The sequence below is a fragment of the Sebastes umbrosus genome, chromosome 5, assembly GCF_015220745.1.
Source record: "Sebastes umbrosus isolate fSebUmb1 chromosome 5, fSebUmb1.pri, whole genome shotgun sequence".
Classification (NCBI taxonomy): domain Eukaryota; kingdom Metazoa; phylum Chordata; class Actinopteri; order Perciformes; family Sebastidae; genus Sebastes; species Sebastes umbrosus.
Window position 1 is genome coordinate 13,611,058 of NC_051273.1, and position 20,140 is coordinate 13,631,197.

General features: G+C 40.3%; 1 protein-coding gene across 42 annotated transcripts in view; it reads left to right on the plus strand.

Moving 5' to 3' along the window:
- Positions 1-5,942: 5,942 nt before the first annotated feature.
- adgrl2a (adhesion G protein-coupled receptor L2a) overlaps positions 5,943-20,140 on the plus strand; it is a 118,612-nt gene continuing 104,414 nt past the window's right edge. For 7 of the 42 annotated variants that reach the window (XM_037769350.1, XM_037769356.1, XM_037769352.1 and 4 more), the window contains exon 1: positions 18,921-19,885. The gene's annotated coding sequence lies outside the window, so the exon portion shown is untranslated. Of the gene's footprint in view, positions 6,042-18,886; positions 19,886-20,140 lie in introns of those variants that run through there. The other 35 variants (XM_037769327.1, XM_037769334.1, XM_037769331.1 and 32 more) reach the window with 13 other exon arrangements.

Consider the following 20,140-nt stretch of genomic DNA (forward strand, 5'->3'; position numbering starts at 1 on the left):
CTGTCTGTTTTTGCCTTGAACCACGCGCAGGGTCACTGATTTTATGAATCTATTAGAAAATCTTGGTTTTAAACAAAATGCCTATGGAACAACCCACAATCGTGCCCATACTTTAGAACTGTAAGTGGCTAAATGTTGAAATGTCATCAGTCAGAGAGATTGCTCTATCTGATCACTATTACATTGCCCCAGGTTAATGCTGAACTCACTGTAAAAAAAACTCTCCTTTCATGTGTTGACTCCCTAGTAAATGAGTTTAATACAAAATTACAGACAACAGTTGACCTTGTTGCACCGCTAAAAAAAAACACAACAACTTTTGAAATGTAAGCCACTGTGGAAAAAATCAGACTGTTAACAAACTTAAAAACAACTGTTGAAAAGATGAGCGTAGATGGAGGAAAAGTAAATTCCAGATGCACTATAATATTCTACTTGACCACCTTTCAGAATATAATAAGGCACAGAGAAATGTCAGACAGACTCACTTGTCTGAACTCATAAATAAGAACCAAAACAATCCTAGGGTCCTTTTTACAACCATTGACGGCCTGATAAATCCCACATCCACATCCATACCCCAGTGATTTTTTTTCTCCAAAACTAAGTGCAATGAATTTCCATCCAACTTCAGAGATAAGACAAGTATAATTAGAATTAATATTAATCAGACAAGGTCGTATAATGTCTTTGAAAGCAATAAGACATGTCAATATACTTTGCAGTCTTTTACTCTGGTGGATACAGAGGTGATTAGAAAGGTGGTCTCTGGGTTAAAACCCTCTTGCTTTACCCATGCCTATCCCGTTTAAAAAACAATTTTTTAACTGCCTGTCTGAGGAATTATTAAGTAATATTAACGTCTTTGTTCACAGGCACCTTCCCTGTTGCTTTAAAGACTGCCATGGTTAGACAACTCAAAAAAAGCAATCTAGATTCCTCAGTTTTTAGTAACAATCAACCCATATCAAACCTCTCTTTCTTAGGTAAGATTTTAGAAAAAGTTGTTTTGAACAGGTAAATACTTTCATTACTTACTTTCAAAAACTTCAGAGAAAACAGACATAACCTGTAGTGTCCCGCAAGGTTCTGTTTTGGGTCCAGTCCTTTTTAATCTCTATATGCTACCACTTGGCGATGTAATCAGAAAGCATAAAATTGAGTTTCATAGCTATGTTGATGACACCGAAATATACATTTCAGTATCCCTAGATGATCTTAGCCTCATTCATAGGTTAGTTCAATGTTTTTATGGAGGTTTCACAACTTCCTACAACTTCCGACAACTTTTAGCCACTGGGGCCCAAGTCTCTGAAACAGTCTGTCATAGGATGTGAAGGACTCCACCTCTGTGGACATTTTTAAAAGAAACTTTAAGACGTATCTTCTTAGTCTGGCTTTTATTTAAGGTGCCTCGTCATTTGTTGCCTCAGTTCTAATGCTATGCTCACACTATCAGCAACAAAACAACAAGCTACAAGTAATGTCCAATGGAAGCCGTCGACATGAAGCTACAAACTGAGGGCCGACACTTCAACTCCTATGATGCGGTGAAGCGTCAACCAATCATATGTTTTTGTTCGACCATCTTAGGTCCCCTTCTCTCTCTCTCCCCACAATTCCTGTTCCATTACGTCTAAAAAAAAATGGAAGAAAAACTGATTCTTGCCATTAGCCAGTTCCCAGCACTATTTAACAAAATAACTATGTCAATGAGCGCTGTATGAAAGGTGCTATATATATATATATAAATTATATACAGTATATACAGTTGAGTTGAGTTTGCTGATAATAATGCTGTACTTTTACTTAAGTAAGATATCAAATGCAATTGTAATGGAGTATCTTCACTTTGTTGTATTCTAACTTAAGAATATTATCTGAATATTTATTCTACTGCTGAACATATCACCCCACATTTATAAAAAGCAGATTCAGTATTTTTTACCTGACAGCATAGTTGAAGCTGTAGTGGAAAACGGTATTTTTGGGTGTGACCAACAAGCTAAATGAAAGCCTTGGGCATTCATATTTGAGATTTATATTCCACAACTCAGGAGTTTAGGGGGGTAAAATGAGCAGATTTAAGAGGCTAGTAAATACAGGGAAAGAGAGGGAGCAATGTGCTGCAGATGGAGGGGAGTGTGGAAAAGTGCCAGTGCTCCGGACGGGCGTGACCTGAGAAACGCCATGTGGAGGTAGAAGGGCCCGCCGGAGCCACCTGAGCCTTGGCTCTGTCTGAAACAGGAGTGCTTCGTTGACAAGCCATCACTCAGAGACTCCGACAGGCCTTTCAGCAGACCCCCGTCCTCCCTGGCCCTTCTCCCCAAGCCAGCCCCCTGACACACACGCTCGAACCCTACACCACAATGTATGTCAGCACAGTCATTAGGGTAATTGCTGATTACGTGCACAATTGTCTCACCCAACTCTGCCAGTCGTCCATCAATCCACAACTAGGTTTCCTTACATTCGCGATGACTGGTCTGAAAGAAGATTGTTCAGGATGTTGACTTCTTATTTCTTGAACAAATTGTGTCCTGGAGGAATTTTTCTTTTTATGGACATGATTTGTTTTACTCTGACCGGTTTTAGTGTAATATTTACACCCTTCCCTCTCTTACAGACTGAACAGTCGAGTGAGATATGACCGGCCAGACGTCGCAGGCACAAGATGAAAACTCACGGCAAATGCTTTCGTTTTGAGGCCTGCTGATGGATAAGTGGACAATGTGTCACAGACAGGTAGCTGTGAAAAATGGCCCTTGTTATGCCGGTAGACAGTCAAGGTATCTGTGGAATTCAAAGCGGTGAAAGTCCTTGCAGGTTTTCTTTGGCAGTCTGTCCTCCTTAGTGGAGGTTACAAAAGTATATATTAAGTTTGCTGTTTTTGTTTTTTGTACATGGGCAATCACAGTCTACAGTCTCTGCATTTGAACTGTCAGTGAATAGCCAACTGTCCAATCATAAATCAATCTGCTTTTTACATCCCTAAAATCAAAATGGTCAAATTTAGGGCTGTCAATTGATTAAAATAGTTTATTTTAATCGCAAATTAATCGCATATTTTGTAACTGTTCAAAATGTACCTTAAAGGGAGATTTGTCAAGTATTTAATACTTTTATCAACATGGGAGTGGGCAAATATGCTTGCTTTATGCAAACGTACGTATATATTTATTATTAGAAATTGATTAACTACACAAAATAATGACAAATATTATCCAGAAACCCTCACAGGTACTGCATGTAGCATTACAAATATGCTCAAATCGTAACGTGGCAAAGTGAAGCCCAACCGGCAACAACAGCTGTCAGTGTGTCAGTGTGTCAGTGTGCTGACAGCGTAGCGTTACTTTGGAGCGTTATTTAACCTCCTTTGCGACAAGCTAATATGACATGGTTGGTACCAATGGATTTCTCGGATTTTTATATATATATAGTTTCATATGATACCAGTATCTTCACTCTAGCTTTATAACTGTGCCCGCTACATCCTCCAAAAGATTGATTGATCGATTGCGTTAATGCATTAAAGAAATTAGTGGCGTTAAAACGAATTTGCGTTAACGGGTTATTATCACGTTAACTTTGACAGCCCTAGTCAAATTACAATGTTATTTATATCTTCTTTTTCTTGCTGAATCTGTGTTACAATGTTTAAACCACAGCTTTGGCGAGGTTTAGTGTTTGGGATTAAAAGCATAACCAGAAAGCCCCTGTTCAATCAAACTATATCAAACCATATACGGTTACATTGACACTTACAGTGATGAAGCGTGTAGATATTCTGTGCCTTTCTGAAGGTAACTTTGAAAGAACAAAGTCTTGTTGTTGGGATTGCACACGTGACCTTCCCGTTACAGGACAATCTCTCTTGATGGAGAACAGGTTTGCCTGCGGAATTGAAGCAGCAGCTGCTTACACTCCTCGTTCAAAACATCGGTTTGATCGGCTTTTTGTTAAGTCTGGCGCAGTCACACTGATGAATATTTCAATTTGTATTTGGGGACTAAATTCAGCTCTCCTTGTTAAAAATGCATGATTTCATAACAGCTCCATGATAACAACATTAACCCATTCAAACAAAGGCTCACCTTTGCAATTACACCAATCAGGAGTGATATCAAAGGGAGGGCATGCTGATGCTGGTCCATCTGTATTCAGGCTACATCTCCATTTCCTTATCATGTTGATTTCCGGTGATCACACCGGGTTGCCCTTTAAATGTGATATTTATGGCTGTTTGTGAACATCACTTGAGTAGAAAATTGCTGCTGCCTCATCTTAGTGCTCGCCTGTGTGGCAAGGGTAAAAAACTAGTGGAGGTGGTGAAGGCAGACAGATAGAGATGGCGGTCGAGGTGAGTGGTCCTCCATCAGTACCAGGTGATGAGTTTATGCGTCCTCACTCCCCAGAGGCCCCGGGGCCATGACCTCCCATCCATCCCCTTACGCTCTCATTCATTTCACTTTCATAAGCACCAGTAATGACTTCGCTCCAATGAAAGGGAGAGAGAGGAGGCAGAGAGACACTTGTTGGAGAGAAGTGGAATCTTCTTCCTGCTATGGCAATTGGTTGTGCTCTTAGAAAACCCTGCAAGGGGATATATAGCTATTACCGAGGTCACGCAGGACAGGAACAACAATCATTTTCACCTTCTCATGTACACACACTTCTTTATGCAGCTGACACTCAAACAGATTGACACATGCCTAAACGTACACATGCATGCACATAGACCGATAGCACACACAGTCACACGCGCTCACACAGTGGCTGATGGACCGGCGGCTCTGTGCATTGTAATATGCTTTGGAGCCTGTACGGGGATTAGCAGCTCATTTCAGTGGCTGCACAGTTGGCCTTCACAGTCTCCCAGAGGAGGGAGACAGCTGTGCGGGGGTGCTGTTTGGAGAGCGGTTAGCAGTGTGTGTGTGTGTGTGCTTATGTTGAAGGTGGGGGGGGGGGTGTGCTTATCTGACACCAAGGGGCAAATTTGAGATGGTCCAATACCAGCTTAACCAATACACACCACTGCACTTAACTGCAGCGGGACCGAGCAGCTGACTCCCACCTCTCAGGAGATGTCTTATCATATTGCTCCTCACTTTAAACAAACTACAAGTTCGTGAGGATTTAGAGAGGCTTCAGCACAGGCATGTGACGAAGCATGAACGCATGTGTTAGAGAGGATTTGCGATGATTAAAAAAAAAGAGACCCTCAGAGATCCGAGTTAATTTTAAAGTCGGGTTCCAGCTAATTCGAAAAGATAAACACAAACATTGGTTTCTTTTTTCAACAAAGTACTCAGGGGCGCACAAGGCCCCGGACTTTGTTGTGATAATTACATGTGAAACCACTAACTTTAATTACATTTTGCCCAGACAAGCCGCTCTGGTGACTTCTGGTGATGGGATCCAGGTGGACCTTGTTATGAAAATGCGAGAAAGGTCTTGAGTGACGAGGGGTCATGTGAAGATGTGCGGTCGTGATCTCGCTCAAGCTGGAAAGAAACAGGACGTATCTGCAGACACCTAAACAGACACCTAAACGCAAATAAATATTTAAGTGGAAGTTAGCTCTTCTCTCAGCTGGAGACTGGGTTTCTTGACTTTTGGCTTCTGAAGTGACGAGGTGTGAATTCTGGGATTTGATGACCTGCGCGTGAGTCTCTTTGGCTCTTCCTGCACCCATTCTCTCTGTTTATGCAGTTTTTATTTGTTTTTAAAGCCATGCATTTGAAAAATACTGCTGCAAAACACTTTCCTGATGAGGATTAAAGACAAGTTTAAATTTTACCAACCTCTTTTTTAGCATTTAAGGGCCAGGTTGTCATTGTTGCTATTAGCGTAAATGCTGATCGTATCGACTTTGTTGTTACAGGTTAAGATTTCATGCCTGCTGGTGGGCCGGCTTCCGGAATCCTAAAACGTCAACTGTCAGCTCCAAAGCAAACACCGCCGACTCCAGGACGGAAAGGAAAAAGGAAACAGAGAACAAATCCAGAGTTCAGCGCTCTAAGAAAACCTCCAGCAGGGTAATACACTATGACATGAGACAGGCGCTCACTCCTCTGGTTATTTCCCAGGCGCTTTTAGAGTTTTACAAAAGTGAACAAAAAAGAATAAGATAACACCAACTGATGTCACTTTCTGTAATTTTGCAGACAAAGGAACCTTTTACTGTGTTGTATCCATTCTATTATGTAGGGCACCATGAGCCGATGTTGCATTTACATGAGAAATAGGACTGGTGGTGAGCCTGGGCTCCATCTCAGTTAGTTGTCTCTCTAATCCAATCTAGTGCAATGGTGTTGGCATTGCAGTACCAAGGCTGCAGCAGCAGGGGACTGCTTTGTGAAGAAAGGAAGGGCGTTATAATTTTGAGACCCCCAAACCACGGAGAGGTCACTGGCTTTGCTTTTTTGGCTTCCTCTTACTGTGTCGACATGAGGCGTGGGATCGAGTGGGATTTTGAATTCAAAGGCAAGGTTGGCTTTGAATCACTTGAGATATACAGATGGGAGATAAGACGATCAAATAAAAATACTAAATGTTTTCTCCATTTATTGTGTACTTTGTGCAACAAGAAAGAGGCACAGTTTTGGACTGGTGTAAGCCTATTCAAGTAAGACCTTCCTGTGTCTAATATCTCTCAAACTTGGACACAAAAACTTATAAATATTTACTAAGTCCTAAGAGACAAAGTTAAGATACAATTACTCGTTGTCAGATCCCCCCTACCTTCTGCTGAGGTTTTTAATGTTTGGGTACTGGAGAGGTTTGAGAAGAGTCCCAGCCTCATTGTTCCGAACACAACAGCTGTGACTTAATGAGTCCATTCCCGAGTGCTCACCCTTTGCCCAAGTCTGAGCTGCTTCCACTGCTGCCTCCTCATTGACCACATGACCATTGTCATCAAGGTATTCACTGGGTCTTAATGGTAAGACACACAAGAATGCAGCGGTGGCTGAGCCTTCGCCACCTCGGAGCGATGGTGGGAAAGCTCCTGAACTCAATTCCAACGGCTTATGTTTACCATGACAAACCAGTGACCTATGGGTTCACTCTAGTAATTTGGGGAGAACCTCCCACACACACAAACACAGACATACTCGCCCATCTCTCTCTCTCGCTGCAGTTCTATTTAATCAGCCTCGCTGTGTTTTGGTCTCTGTATCCTAACAAGGACATCTGACTACATTCTGGTTTACAATCATAGACTGTATATAAGAAGTGCGTAGTCACCATGATGTCACCCATTGGTTTGTTGACTTCGGTTTTGAAGCCTCGAGTTCGGCATTTTGGCCGTCACCATCTTGGTTTTTGGCAAGGCCTATTGAAAGAGGGTCTTGGGGTACAGGTCTTGGGGTATGGGGTTTAACATATGCGCAGCGTAACCGGAGCTGCGGCCGTGCGTTGAGATTGGCTCAATGTCAGCGAGTGAAGACCAGATTTTACTGTGCATGTGTTGTAACCCAAAGACATGACGCGTTGAGGACGCATGACATCTCCACTTTCCACCCTCCTTGGTTTTTGGTCATCACCATCTTGGTTTTGTGTCGTTGCCATTTTGGTTTTTGGCTGTCGCCATCTTGGTTTTTTGGAACCAGAAGTGACTTGAGAGGGTGGAGCTAAGTACAACCGAACTGAACAAGACATTTTTAGGTGATCAAAATGTTATAATTAACTTTCATGAACTGAAAACGTGCTGTGAAATGGGTAACACTGTGGTAGCGACCAGTCAATCACGAGGTAGCCACACCCTAAAGCATACCCTGCTTTATGGTCTATTTGACTCTAAATGGGACCATCATTTTACTAAATGAACATCATGCTGTATTGAAGAAGACTTGAAACTAGCGATTGAGACCATAAACTCATGTTTACAATGTTTACTGAGGTAATTAATCAAGTGAGAAGTAGGGTCATTTTCTCATAGATTTCTATACAATCAGATTATTTTTGCAGCCAGAGGAGTCGCCCCCTGCTGGCTGTTAGAAAGAATGCAAGTTTAAGGCACTTCCGCATTCGCTTCACTTTTCAGACCCGGAGGTTGCTGCCGGTTTAAAACTGTGTTTGTTTACTTCATTTTGAGAGCTAATAGTGTCTGAAATGGAATTCAACATTCTCCTTCAACACAGACAAATTCTTGGTGCTTTTTCTGTCAATGACATAATAATTTTATCTGAAAAATGCACTCTAACTGAAACTGGGTCCTCTGTGATCTTGGCGGCTGCAGTTTGAAAGGTGAAAAGGAGCAAGATGTAATGTAGTACAAACCTCGCAGCCTGGCAAGGCAAGTTAGGATGTTGCCATAGCAATTGAGGGGAAGCAGCCATAATATTAAAAGTCCATCATTAGACAATTCTTGTGGAACTGTGATTTGACTGGGACTGCTGGAAACAAGCTTTTTATGAATGAATTATTCACACAGATGTGGTGATCATGGCTCATAACGGAGTTTCAAAACAGTCTAACATGACCATAAACCCTGCTTACTGTCTTTTATTCCACATTCACTTCAGCTGAGTTATACTTATGTTGAGGCTAATCGCGTTGAGTGTGTGGTTCCCGTTTATCCTTGAGGAGGGAAAGAGCGCCTGTCAGTCGGCCGCACATGCATACAAAGTGGTGTGCTTCTTTATTAAAGACTATACAAACAAGACTGTATTAAGAGCCGCGAGCAAAGATGGTGCTGAAGAGCCTGGAGATACACACCCTTAACCCCAGGAATAGCACAGCATGGAGCTGGTGTCATTATCGCGGCAGGTCTGAGTTCTTAGTGAAGGCTGACAGCTTTATGATTTGATTTACTTGTGCTGTGAAGTAATTAAAAAGGAGGTTAGCATAGGAAATTCTTGAATATGAAAAGAAGACACCTGAAATGGTATTCAGGAATTCTATAGTGTGAAGATCTATGGTATATGACATATTTTTGGATTAATAGAAACGAATGGTGAGCCTTGAATCTGTTCTGTTACACCTACAGCATGCTTAAACAATATTTATAATTACCATTTAAGACATTTCAATTAACCTTACAATTCTTCTATTACACCATCATTTGAGATCATGCTGTGAATTGAATTCCAGTCATGTGTCCTCCGTATTAGCCGGAGCACAATTCGGTGTGTTTGACCCTGGACATGAACCTCCGGGAGAAAGAGGTTGTTGAAAACCAGACAGGCCAGATTCCTGATAACCTTATCCCCCCACTCCCCCCACCCGAGGTTGTGCTGGCGAGGTACTCCTCCCTCTGTCTCTTGGACCTGCCATGCAAAGTGAATGACATGATATTAAAGCACTTCCTCATCAAGATTGAAAGGCGTACATTCTTTTTTGCCTTCAAGCAGTCAATTATTTGACAAGTACACATAATGAACAATGCAAGACTAGTCGGAATTTAATCAAAAGGCAGAGACAGGGGCTCAGTGCAGATGGGAAATGATTAACACAGTTAATCAAACATCCCAGCGTTAGGTTAAACATGGCAAGCCTATCCCATCATCTGAAAAAGGGATGGGATCCATCGCACATTTCCATTTTTTCCATTTCCTTTTGCCCGTGGAACATTTATTGCATTTATTATGTTGACCCCTTATTCTGCGTCTTTCATAGAGGTATTTATGTTAGTCCTGACGTCTCTGACTAATTTCCTCTTAATGCAGAAGAATGTGAGGTAGCTAGCTTTGAAGAATTTGACAAATGCTGTCTAATCCAAGTGGTATTTATCTAAAGATTATTTGATTCTCAGAGGGTTGCTATTGAGAAAATTTTGTGAAAAATCACCCACACAGAGTTTATAACACAAGCTCTCTGGAGGAATCAAATGAAGGCAAGTCAAAGCACAATAGGTGAGAAACTATACAGACACTGAGACATTTCTCTTTGATCCATAGTTTTTCTTTTGCATCATTGACAGAAACTCATAACAAAAAGGGCTTTGTCTGATGTACCAAAAATCTCATCACTATTTCACACTGGCAGTATTTGACTGTAATTCTAAAATAGGTAGCTCAAATCAAGCAATCTGATTCATAGCATTAATATAATACCCACATGGATGCGTAATCTTTGCATTTTCAGTGTCAGTCCGCGTCTGAGAAAAAAAACGTTGGAGTAATGTGTTGTCATGGTTGCTTAGCGACAGGGTCACGGAACAGGTTACAGATACAAAGTTAGCGGCTAAAACTTCTATGGAGGAGATGATTGAGCCGTGCCCATCTCCAAAAAAACAATCCACATGCTAAATGTCATGCAGCTCTACGTAAAGAGGAGGTTCCACAATGTTGCCCCGAATATGCAAGCAAGCAGGAAAGCAGCAGAAATACACTAACCATTGCCTCTGCAGCACCACTCTGATGCGGGTCTTGACACCAGAGAGATTGTGGCTGTAAGTGGATTGGCAACCGGAGAAAAGTGGAGCAACATCGTCGCCACGCCAAGCTACAAACCTCCACCTAAAAAAAAAAAAAAAGACAAGCCTAGTACAAGCAGTTATTAAAGTCATCCTTCTGACGCTGTATAGTTTTTCAGTGGTTGAGCAATAAATGTCAACATACAATAATGTAAGTAAAGGGCCAAATAATGAAATCAATATAACGCTAGCATGTGTTGAAAAAAGACCTATCTGCTAGTGTACGTTCCATAGCAACTACCTATAGCAACTGCCTCACTATGTGCAGGCAAGAGGGCTTATTTTATTGTGAACATTATTATTTATTAATAAGGCTGTCAAAGTTAACGGGATAATAACGCAAATCATTTTAACGCCACTCATTTTTTTAACGCATTAATGCAATCAATATTTCGGAGGATGTTGCGAGCTGAGTTTTAAAACTAGAGTGAAGATACTGGTATCATATGAAACTAAAATACCTAAGGAATCCATTGGAATCCATGTCATACTAGCTTGTCGCAAAGGACACTTGCACTACATTTTGGCAAGAAAAACTGTCAAGGCCATTTTCATCACACTGACACACTGACAGCTGTTGTTGCCTGTTGGGCTTGAGTTTGCCATGTTATGATTTGAGCATATTTTTTAGAGTATTAAATACTTCTCCCTTTAAGGTACATTTTGAACAGATACAAAATGTACGATTAATTTGCAATTAATCACAATTAATCATGGGCAATCATGTAATTAATCATGATTAAATATTTTAATTGATTGACAGTTCTATTTATTAATAAAAAAATACTTGAATGGGAATGTGTCTATAACTTTCATATTGCCATTCTTGGTTTCGTGTTCGCCGAACAACGCCCCTTAGCTGTGATATAATCCCAACATACACGTTGTGAGCTATTGCATAATGATATATCATCAAGTACCGTACTTGAGTACAAATTGGAAGTACTTTACTTGAGTGTTTCCATTTCATGCTACTATTTACTCCACTACATTTATTCCACAGCTTTAGTTACTAGTTAGGCTACTTTACAGATTTCACACACAACATATGATCTTAAAAAATGACTCACTGTTATAGACATACTGTTCTACTGTATGTAAGAGTAGCCTGTATAAAATAGTCCCTTTGGATAACATCCAACACCTCAACCAACTACAACAATTAATGGCAATTTACACGTTAATGAATCAGTAATAATAATGCATTGATAGTATGACACAGGAGCCCTTTTAATACTTTAATATTGATATTTTGCTACTAATACTTGCATACTTTTCCTGAAGGCATCTTTTCAATGCCTTTACATGTAATTAAGTGTTTTTATATTGCAGTATTGACACTATTTCTTATCATGTTAATACATCCTCCACCACTACACACTGGTATATTTAATCTGTAAGTGAATGAGTGTCTGATAAACTCCTGAGGTAGAACTATGTGCAGTGTGTTGTTTGGAATATAAAAAGTTGAGAAAAATTAAGAAAAATCAATAGAGATTTGTTTTTATTTTAGTCCTCTGCAGTGTTGAACGTGTCTCAGGTGTGCCGTGATGGAACTTCTGTAAATCTTCAGAATATCTCTTAATTTTGCAAACTCGTGGAAAGTCTGGAACAACGACTATTGTTCCTCTCCCACTTTACCATGCAACAATAATTAGCCGTGATTACAAAGTATCTCTTGAGAAATTGGGACAGAACAATTTAGTTCATTGTCCTCAGAAATTGGAGTTGCCCTTCCTTTCCCTGTCTTTTTTTTCCCCCCCTATTGGATTCATCTGTTCTTCAGTACGCCAGGAAGAACACACCACTAATCAAGCAAACTATTTGATTGGCTTGGAAAGATTTCATTCGGACTAATTTGGCTTAATAAACAGTTCTGTCAAATGAATTGGACGAGTGCAATTCCAGACCTATTAAAGGATGTGTATTAAATAATGTGCTTCTGGTATTGGCAGTATTTACATACGACCTTGCATATTTGCAAAAGCTTGTGCCTCCTGAGGCGTGTGGCTGGAAAACACACCTCTAAAAAAGTAATCAGCCCTCAAGAACAAGTTGTTTAGTCATATGTGCAAGTTTTGACAAATTGAAAGACCTTCAAAGATTGTTGTTGACTCGGTAATAAGCATCTAGAGCAATAGCCAGCATAAATTTGGCCATTTTAAATGCCTTGGTGAGCAGCCTCAGTATTTAGAACAGTCATGTCTTATGGAAATAAGCTATATGTATTTAAAACTTATAATTGTGTTCCTTTATACTGGCACAAAGCAGTTACTTTTAAATTAGTGGAATTAATCGGAATGCAAAATTGAAGGGAGGAATGTCTGTCCACAATGATGAATGCTTAAGTAAGATTTTGCTTCAATTAAAAATTCAGGCAATTATTGTAAAAGATTATTGACCTCTAAAGGGACTGGTGAGGTCACGTATTTCCCTCTGTCTTTGCAGTGTAGTATTCATCTTCATTAGAGAGAACAATTGAAGGCGTTTTCCTCTTCCTACTTGAGGGTATTAACGCAGACAGATTATCCTCGGCACACTTCACTAATAAAGTTGATTTCTATTATTGTCTGTCCAGGTAAAGGCATTTGAAGCATTGTCTTCTTCACACTGACCTACTCCTCCTCTACATCAGTGCTTTTGAGCCTTTCTTGTCCTTTGAGGCGTAGGAAGGTCATTTTTGTTTTGATTTTGTTTAGTTCTATCAGAAACTCATTATTTAGGGTTCTTTTGAGTTAATGTAGGGCTCTGTTGAAAATGCGTGAACATTAATCATGCTATGAAGCCTTATTTTCGCTAAACTGAAGACATATTTTTTTCCTTTTAATGCATTTGATTGATGCATTATTGCAACTGGCGTAACACATCTGGAGTTCTACACTTTCCTGAGCGCTGGGGGAATATTATGGGGATATATTGTTTTTAAATCTGTGGGAGACAATTGAAAAATAACAGCGCAAAAAAAAATGTTAGCTTATTATTTTTAGTGTTCCTTGAAAAATATCGAAGTGAAAAGAACATCACAGATGTTCCCTGTTGCCGAACAACTTGAATTATAATATGTCAACGTGATGGATTATAATTGTGATAACATTGTGCTGGACAGAAAGCCTGTAGTTTCAAATGTGTTGCAATCACGAATAAATGGATCTTTCTTTCAGCCCAGTCATTTTGAAAGTATACTGAGCATTCGCTTGGTTTACAGTGAAAATGCCACATCTTTTTGTTTGAAAAATACGTCCACATTTACACAACGCAGAGCACGACACGGCAAAGTGAAGCAAATTGGAACCGCTGGCCTCTGCTGAACCTTATTACTTGTGACCATATATCATTTTTTATAGGTCACAAGTGAGGCACATCTGTTTCCACTTGGCTAAGTTTCCATACAAAACAGTCGAATAGAGATTCCTCACCTATATCCTAAGCTTGTTCAAACCAACATGTGTCTCATACATCAAACCTCAGAAGGGAGCAAAAGGCTGTTTTGTACCAGAAAGTCTATTTCTGAAAAGGTTTGATTAGAGAACACAGTTTAGACGACTCTTTAATGTTTACTCCGTGACACTGTTTTCTGAAAAGGATTTGTTTATGTAGTGTGGTCTTTTAACACTCAACTTATTTGACAGTTGTGCAAGCCAGAGCCCAACATGCCCATGCTGGACCTTGCTTTTTTCAAATTTGATCTCAAAGCCCCTCATGTGTTTGACTTCTTTTTAATTGCTTCCTGTCTGCTGGGTCAATTATAAGTCCTGGGCCCTCTTAGGGGGGACCGGCTATGGTAGCGTTTTTGGACAGACGGAGTGATTAAATAACTGAAATTTGAGCAGAATGATGAGATCACTCATTGGGACTTGATTTGATAATATTTTACTTGGTGTGCCGCCTCACAGGCATACACATGTTGATTTACATTTAGACAGAAGTTGATTGCTTGGGCTGCCTTTCTTAGGTCTGTTTAATGAGAAAAGGGGGAGGGAGACCAATACAATCTGACTCTTTTATCCATTATTGATTTTGGGTCAGATACATCGCCGGTGTAAATACCCTATTGATATTGTATTTAACTCGAAATATGAGCCTTGAGAAAAAACACTCAACAGATTAACAAGTAGTCAACGAGCAAGTTAAAAACACATAAAAACATCTTTTCATTAACATATGGCAATCCATTCATTTTTAATTAACCCCAACAGCAAAGTCAAAACAAAATAATGTCTGTGTCAACCTGCACTCTGTCTAGTTTCACGTACTTGAGTAAAGCGGAGAGAATGAAGGTAATATTCAGCTCTTGTCAAAATCTATATTTAAACGCAAGACAAAATACAAAACATTAGTAGAGAGCTTTAAATTAGGGCTGTCAAAGTTAACGCGATAATAACGCGTTAATGCAAATTCATTTTAACGCCACTACTTTCTTTAACGCATTAACGTAATTTGCGATTTTTAAGTTGTAGCGGGCTCAGTTTTAAAGCTAGAGTGAAGATACTGGCATCATATGAAACTAAAAAACATAAGGAATCCATTGGTACCAACCATGTCATACTAGCTTGTCGCAAAGGAGGTTAAATAATGCTCAGAATTTAAACTAAATTTTGGTGAGGAAAAACTGGCATGGCCATTTTCAAAGAGGTCCCTTGACCTCTGACCTCAAGATATGTGAATGAAAACGTGTTCTATGGGTACCCACGAGTCTCCCCTTTACAGACATGCCCACTTTATGATAATCACATGCAGTTTGTGGTAAGTCATAGTCAAGTCAGAACACTGACACACTGTTAGCTGTTGTTGCCTGTTGGGCTTGAGTTTGCAGTGTTGATTTGAGCATATTTTTTATGCTAAATGCAGTACCTGTGAGGGTTTCTGGACAATATGTGTCATTGTTTTGTGTTGTTAATTGATTTCCAATGATAAATATATACATACATTTGCATATAGCAAGCATATTTGCCCACTCCCATGTTGATAAGAGTATTAAATACTTGACAAATCTCCCTTTAAGCTACATTTTGAACTGATAAAAAATGTACGATTAATTTGCAATTAATCGCGATTAATCATGGGCAATCATGCGATTAATCGTGATTAAATATTTGAATCGATTGACAACCCTATTTATTAATAAAAAACTATTTGAATGACAGATTTAACACACAACATATGATCTTAAAAAATGACTCACTGTTATAGACATACTGTTCTACTGTATGTAAGAGTAGCCTGTATAAAATAGTCCCTTTAGATTACTTTACTTCTTCCTTTAAGTTACATTTTGTGCAGATACAAATGTGTGATTAATTTGCGATTAATCATGGACAAGCGATAAAATATTTTAATCGATTGGTAGCCCTACATTAAATTCTATATTATTTATTACCACATTAGCCCCAGGTTAAAATTCAACATCATCATACACGACTTACAGAAAAGCTTATTCAAACTTACAAAAATAACATTATACCTAATGACACTGCAGTTTTTTTTTTTTAATACGCCTATGCAAGTCCTGTTGCTTCCCTAAATAAGCTCTGTGCCCAGTTCAACCAGTGCAGAAACGGGGCCGCTCCTCGAGGTGCTGCAGGAGTCGGGTCAAACCCCCACGCTGCATAGTTGCCCATGGCTACATAAATATTAACCGAGTCTCTCCGCTGTGTAGAGAGGCCTTCTTTGATTATGAGTCTACTCCGAGAGTTTGATATCCAAGGAGACCACTACAGCCGGCTTGACTAAATTGATGAGAGAATACGGAGGGATGTCGGCGTAGTTGTGATGCGGCGGAGTTTGACTTGGTTTTGGAGCAGATCAAGCTGCTGGGTTTCATGCAAACGAAGCGGGGAAAAGAAACATCACTGGTTCGCAGTTCACATACTTGAAGCTTCACTTTGAACTTTTTGCTCTGGCGGCTGGGAGAGATGTGACAAGAAGAAATGCAGCCTTGTTCTAAAGCTGATTCGCAGCGCTTTGCACAGCACCATTTAGTAAACTGTAAGCTTAAAGGTGCTAATGATAACATTCAGCCACTAGATGTCGCATTCTCCTTCACCCGTTCCATTGCATTCACTTCACAACAAGTCGTTGATAGGCACTTACTGTCATTCTCAGCCATTTATTCGTTATTTCCACACTGGCTACCCAGATAAACCACGTGATACCAACGTTGTTTTGCTATTGGCTCACAAGCTTTGTTAAAAGTCGAAACCAAACGTCAGATATCTTCCACAGAGGTAAACAAAACATTCATTTTGGACCCGCCAATTCTTTTTAAAATGATTATTTCACAATCAATTTTTTTCAGGAAAAAGCAATACTTTTATTCTGCACCTTTCTAAAGGCTCTGTGGATGTATTCTTCTTTTTTTTTATATATATATATATATATATATATATATATAATCCTCTAAATAAAAATGTTATCAATAAGACCTTTAAATGATGTCGCTGTTAGAGGAGCAGTTCAACACATTTTGATTATGTCGGTCACGTCGATAACACAAGTACACGACACAAGCAAACTCTGTTCGTGTATGTCGAGGTCAAGCCCAGTAAAATGTAACAGAACTTCAAAATAAAGGTCAAAAACACTTAATGAACACATGATTGAGTGATCGAGGTTGGACGTGGCTTTGTTAATTGTGCTCTGAAGCATATAACCTGGCCAAATCTTTGTCCGTCATCTAGCGAGAGGATGATTTGTTGGTGGGGGGATCAGGAACGGTCCTGTGACTGGTCATGTGTGCCTGAAATGTCAATCATGTGCAAAAATTTTGGGAAGGAACCAATAAGCATTGTTAGGTGAACAATTGAAGGTTAAGAGGCAGACTCGGAGCCACATGGGAAACGGGGGGGACATGTTTGCTCTCACCATGGATGACTGAGGTCCGTCCAAAGCATCTGCCATCATTTTCAACTGATATAAAAACAGAAAAACCCTGCGGTTACATCTTTACTATCCTGCAAAAACATACTTACATTTTCTTTTTTGTTGGAGTTTATTTTGAAATGCTGTCATAATTCCTGTCCTTGTTTTTCACCTTCTGAATGTTTTGTTGGGCTGCGCAGAGGAGCCAGCATTTCTCATGCACCATTTGGTGAGTGATTACGTGCAATATTGTGCCGCTTTTGCAAGATATGATTATATCACAGTTTATCATAAACACTTGCACATAAACAATTTATGAGCAGCCGCTGCGACTCGTCAAAGAAATGACTGCACAGGCTGGGGTCACACACACAAGGTGGCCTATAATTAGCAAAATAATTGTAATTACTGTGCGATTCATACTGATATCTCTGTCTTCACCTGTTTATATTTAATGTGCCTGCGAATTTTACTTTTCAATGATTTTATGCTCATTCAGAAGAATATGGCAATACAAGTCTAATGCCCTCTGTTGACAATCTGAGGAAGCAGATTCAAATGAATTCATGCAAAATGGCAGTTTAAGCTGTTCAACACTGCAGCCATAGAGACACCACATGTGTTTTTAGTCTCGGCTTATAAATAAACATTTCTCCAGATATGGACGCCTGCCACCGGGTGACCTTTTATTACATCTGTTTTCTCTTTTTTGTCCCTTGCAAAAAAAAAAAGAACGCCTGTATTATTATGTAAAATTATGCTTATGAAAACACAAGTCTGCCCCTCCGCTGCGTTCACCTTCACCTGGCGAGCATGACTCAACTCCACATTTCCACATAGTGGGTGAGAGACAGTTTTTATTGAAGCCAGGTGTGTACCCACGTCCTGCCTGATAATGTTTCTGGACTGAATTCCTCAACCAGATCATAACATGCTCCGACTCTTCACCAAATGCAGGAATGTTTTGCTTATTATTTTTTTTTTCATATTCTGATTTAAAAGATAGAAAACCCTATAATGAAAATATGAAAAATAGCAGCTGTGTTGAAAATTAGATTTTCGAACTTGGGAGTCAAATATTTTGAGCTTTTACGAGCGGGGAAACTTAAATCATATATTACAAAACTGGGAACGTCCCGTATGGACATCTTGTACTGATCCAACTGTAATCACACTGTGAATATGAATCGTGGACCACCAACGTTAACATACAGTATAACGAGTTAAAGGGGTCAAAGCCACAGCAGCTTGACAAAAATCCCCTTGACTGCTGAATGGTGTCATGAATCATGTAGAAGAAAAAAAAAATGCAAGGGGGAAAAAAACACACAATTTAAGAGAGAGAGAGCTTGGCTCCACACACACACCAGCAGCAGCAGCAGCAGCGGCTTGACCACTACACTGCCCGGGCCAGTGTGTTATCCTGTGGGGGGCCAAATGGGAGTGAGGAGTGGAGTGTAAAAGGGGGGGGGTATGTCTGTACTTTGCATGTTCCCTTTGATGCTCGATACTATTACAGTAGAATAAGTCCTCTGTCATTGGTTGAATAGGCTGGACTGCCTACTGTGACAGAGCAGTGGGCCTCTCTCATGCTCCCAAAAAGGAAGGCAGTAGTGCGTCTTTTATTATGCACAGAAAAAAGGGGACAAAAATGTATTGATAACCTCCTCTTCCTCTCTGAATGACGTATCTCTTGAGCTGCTGGTGCATGATGATAATAAGTTGATGTGATTAGTCTCTCTCTGCCTCACACACACACACACACATAGAGAGGAACTAGAACTCCAGAGCCAGCGCGGATGTGGATTCCATGTCGTGTTTTGGTGGAGTCCTCCGGCTCCAGCTCAGACGGCTCCTGCAGACGGGCAGCCTGCTCTCCTCTCCTCTCCTCTCCTCTCCTCTCTGCACTGGCGCTGTTTACTGAAAGCCCCGCTCCTTCTGCGCTGCTTCCACCAACCGAGAAGTGTCTCAACACAACAACTGTGAGCGGGATCCTTCTCCAGAGGCGAGCCGCTGAAACTTACCCACAGAAGAGAGCGACATCGGCGGGTTAAAGTAGAGCAGGACACATCGGTCCTCTCTCTCTCTCTCTCTCTCTCTCTTTCTCTCTCCACTCTCTTTTCAACAGACACTGAAAAAGCCCCACACTCTCTGTCCCCTCTCAGTCACTCTCTTGTTGTGGGTCCCTTCTTCTCCTTCTTCTTCTCCTCTTCTTCTTGGAGTGGAAAAGGAGAGGAGCTGAGAATAGATGAGACGTTCAGATGTGGTGGTGATGATGATGATGAGTCAGGACTGAGGCTCCAGAGCAACACCTTGCCATGGAAGAAGTGTGTGTGTCCGGTGCAGCAGGGGAATGTACGGGCTGAGAGTTGGACCTGCAGCCTTGAGAGACATCCAGAGAGCAAACCAGCAAGCCAGCTTGTGTCCCAGATTAAAGGGGAGCATGCCTCAGACCTGCAAACCTGCAGAGGACTCTCTTATTTCCACAATCTGAAAAAAAACATTTTTTTTAATTTTTTTTTAATTTTTTACAATTCACACCCCCCCCCCCCTACTGACTGACTTCATTTCAACCTGTTTGGCTTCACTGCTTTTCCAGAAAAGGTAAGTTTCCTTTTTGACACCTTTGTAAGCCTCATCACCACTTTAATAAATCAGACCCCTAAGCAGCAGCAGCAGCAGCAAGCAGCAGCAGCAAGCAGCAGCAGGCTATTTTGACAAGTTGGTGTGAACTTTTCTTTCATTGCTCAGGCCACTTCACAGCCTTGCATTTTTGCTTTCTACACTTAATTTTAAATAATAATAGAAACACATCACTAAAGTGTATTTTAGCTACTTTAAAAGAAAGGTCATATTTCA